The 3957-nt window shown below is 34.5% G+C and overlaps 1 protein-coding gene across 1 annotated transcript in view; it reads left to right on the top strand.

The window, feature by feature from the left end:
- Positions 1-2101, top strand: part of LOC144957994 (uncharacterized) — a 32321-nt gene extending 30220 nt beyond the window's left edge. The window contains exon 9 of the mRNA XM_078889572.1: positions 862-2101. The gene's annotated coding sequence lies outside the window, so the exon portion shown is untranslated. The remainder of the gene's footprint in view (positions 1-861) is intronic.
- The last annotated feature ends 1856 nt before the right edge of the window (positions 2102-3957 follow it).

Here is a 3957-nt window from a genome sequence, read left to right as displayed (position 1 = left end):
ACTACTGTCTATCATTGGTGTGTGTGTGTGTGTGTGTGTGTATGTGTCTATGTGTGTGTGAGGGTTATGTCATGGGTCAATGTGCACATATATATAATAAAATTATATATATATATATATATATATATATATATATATATATATTTACCACAATGTTTGAGACAATCTACATTAATGTTTCAGGCCTAATCAGCCATCGTCAGGACTGTGTGTTACATGAGTTTGGTTTGTTGACTGTTGTTGTTTGTTGCAATGGTTCCGGTTTGTAGTTGATTAACAAGAACTTCCGGCGATGTGGACACATGTTGTACATCTCATTTTTTGTGTTGAGTGTGGCTTCATTGCTATATGTTATATATATATCTACAATTATAATAATAGACAATGTCTTGCGTCGGTTTGAGAGTATTTCCCTTACAACAAAAGGGCCCCATGACAATTTGGGTTCTCAGACCTGCAAATAAGGACACGTCGTCACGGGTTTATAAAAAGTTACAAAACCAAAAAAAATAAATAATAAAATTGAGCTTTTTATATCCACTAAACGTGCTCAAAGAGCTTTACAATGGGTCCCTGGCCAACAGCAACATTTAACAATTAGGACGGGACTTAACGCCTGTTGGGCGATATTACATTTTTTTTCCGGACAGAGACACCATTGTTAACGACCAGGTACTCATTTTACACCTGAGTACGGTGAGAGTCCTTCTCCAAGGACTCAATTATGCACCGAGTGAGGCTCGAACCCATGACCTTCCGATCCGAAAGCGAGTGTCATACCACTTGACCCCATAGCCGATATGTGTTCCTGATAAATTCCCAATCTTTTGCAAAACATGTCATTCATTTCTTCTTTTTCAGGCTAGTTCCAAGACATTGCCATACTCAAGATAACACAGACCAAGACAACAACGATATGTTTACAACGTAGCTAACACACTACACGCTTGAAGTGTTTACATAGTTGTAAATACATGTTAACACACTTAATGTTATACTAATATATTTAATGACATGTTGGATTTTGTGTGTGAAATATTTAATATTTCGATACACACAATCGTAGATAATATAAACTTTTACAGAAAAAATAAAATTCCTGTAATTGGATTCAATAGTCTGATGTCACGTCCGCCCAGCAACGAGCAGCTTGGTTCTAAACAAAGAAAATCGGTATTTTTATTCTTCATGCTGGCTAGAACTTTTTCACATTTCATGTGATCAGATTGTGTAAAAGTCAAAACATGATCAGATTTATAATTTTTTTTTTTCTCATCTGCATACACTTTTATGCTCGTCAGATAAGTATTTCATAAGGTAGCAATGACTATCCCGCACAAATCTTTGGGCCTCTTTTTTGCTTCCGAAGTGCCCGAATTCGCGTCAAAATATGGGACGAAGCCGTTTCGTATATGCTATTTTTAAAAATTAATTATGACGCTGTTTATTGATGAATATGACTGAAAGTTGGCACACAGTTAGAAAAAAGGTCATTTTAGATTATGTCAAGCGACAAAACTCGTGCGATTACCAAAAAACCGTTAAAAATAGATTTTTACTCTTTGGAGTAAAATATTTCTAAAACTGCTGGGCGTGGAGGTTTTGTCGCTGACAAGGTAATACATGAACATTTCTTCTTTTTGATTGTAAAATTTCATATGAATATGACGAGTACTTTTCCTGTATTTTACAAAACACCATCCTAATTTGCTCTTCAAGTTTCAATCTTTTAATCCACTTATTACGCAAGATACAACCAAAGGTCGAAAAAAAAATGCCGAAAAAGCATCCCATATTTTCGCGTTTTTTTCCTCTTTGCAGGTCATCCAAATAAATGACACATTTGAAACTGCATAACTTGTTTATTTATGAATGGATTTTCAAAATTCAAAAACATTTTTACTCAGTGGAGATAGGGCTTTGATTTTAGACAAAAATTTTCTTCAAAAAGAGAAAAAAAACATTTTTCATAGTTATTGCTACATAAGGGCGTCCGCCATTTTCCGATAGTTTAGAACCAGTTGCTAAGTTGCTATGCGTCATTACAAGGGAAGTGACGTCACAACTGTTGAAGCCTATTGGGATTCAGGTCAGTTTGTAATTTGATGCCAGTTTGTTTTGATTTATTGTTTGCTCAATATCTTTTGTGGCAAATTTATCTGCCTGCACAATGCAAATAGTACAGACAAGTCAACAATTGTTTCCTATCAAACTTGCCGGTTATACGAGATATGAAATAATACAAAGATCTTTTTACAATTAGTTATATTCTGATGGAAACAATTTCAGACTACGAAATTTGGCTATGTTAGGATTTATTTATATTCTAAATTTTGGGTTTTCAGCGGAAAATAAGGGAAAATGTGGTTAAGTTAAGTTATTCCACAAAGGACAATTTGTCAACTTTAACCAATTGACTGTAGCTAGTACTCTGGAAAAACAAATATTTAAAGATTTGGTCAGAAAACTCGTCCTTCAAAAATCGATCGATTTTTAAATGACCCTCATCTTGGCAAAACCCGTCAAACCTGGGCCTTGTTTTTTTTTTTTTTGAGAAAGAGAGATTTTTCCAAGATGAGGGTCATTTAAATCGATCGATATTAGAAGGACGAGTTTTCTGGCCAAAATTTTGAACACGAGTTTTTCCAGAGTACGGCAGATAACTGGCTAAATCATTGAAATTTTAAAGGGATTCTATTATAATATAAGGAATGAGATTAGCGGAAGAGTAGCGTCCCTTGATTGGACGTCACCTTACAGAGAGAACGTCAAATAGTTTTGCGCATGCGTCTCTCTCGTCCTCGCTTTCCGGAAGCGAGGACGACGAGAGACGTATGCGCACAACCAACATGACGTTCTTTCTCTAATAACTTTTCCGCCGGTGACGTCCAATCAAGGGACGCTACTCTTCTGCTAAGCTCATTCCCTATATGCATGTTGGTTTAAGCTTTTAGTTTTATTCAGAAATTCGACTCAGTACATACAAGTCTTCAGATATTTTGATGATTTTATATTTTCTCGCTTAGGCAGTATTAATTGACACTTGCTTTTTTTTCATGCACTATTTTTAGAAGTCCGTTAATCTTATTATTAATTTATTATTAATCTAATATTATTATTAATCTAATATATATATATTCTCACCTTTTAACAAAAAAAGATGTTTTTTTTTCTTTTTACTTTTTGTTAAAGGGCGAGATAATAAATGTAATTCGCGCTCCTTAATTGTCGACCACTCCACATGATCCATGTATATTAATTTCTCACGAATATATATATATATATTATATATATTATATATATATATATATATATATATATAATATATATATATATATATATATATATATATATATATATTCGTTGGATAATCTCAGATATACTGAAAAGTGACTATTAAAAAAAAAAGATGAAAGTAATGATAATGTTATTTGTGAAAATACTTACAACATCCACCAACCGGAAATCAAGTACCAGCACACAAAACTGTGTGTAACTTTGAACGTTTATAGTTGGTCCTGATTGATATGATTTAGTGAGAACCAATCACCAATATGGCTGTAGAACACATTAACAAAGAGCTGAGTGACATCAGTTGAAGTTCGTTCCTTCTATGCAGACCAAAAACACTTCTAGAAATCTCCAGAAGAGAGGATGTGATTGTCTATGGCCTCGACAGTCATAACCAGAGATACGATTCGGGACTCAATGAGGTTCCAGTCGCATCGCTGTTCTTGCTCTCTAAGTGAAAACAATCAATTAATAAATTAATATGACAGCAGGTTAGATTAAAATGGATTTTCGCTTGTAATGAATTAAAACTTTCGCAACGTTCGAACCACTGGGTCATCCCTACAACACTCAACACAAAGCTCTATGGCGAGGCTGAGGACCTAAAGCGGACCACAGACTTCATAGCAGATATCGGACTGCAGCCATAGATGTCCATCAGAGGAA

The sequence above is a fragment of the Berghia stephanieae genome, chromosome 12 (genome assembly GCF_034508935.2).
Source record: "Berghia stephanieae isolate SIO BIC M18660-M18661 chromosome 12, UCSD_Bste_1.3, whole genome shotgun sequence".
Taxonomy (NCBI): Eukaryota; Metazoa; Mollusca; class Gastropoda; order Nudibranchia; family Aeolidiidae; genus Berghia; species Berghia stephanieae.
The sequence above is the reverse complement of the archived record's forward strand: the minus strand, read 5'-3'. Positions and strand labels throughout refer to the sequence as shown.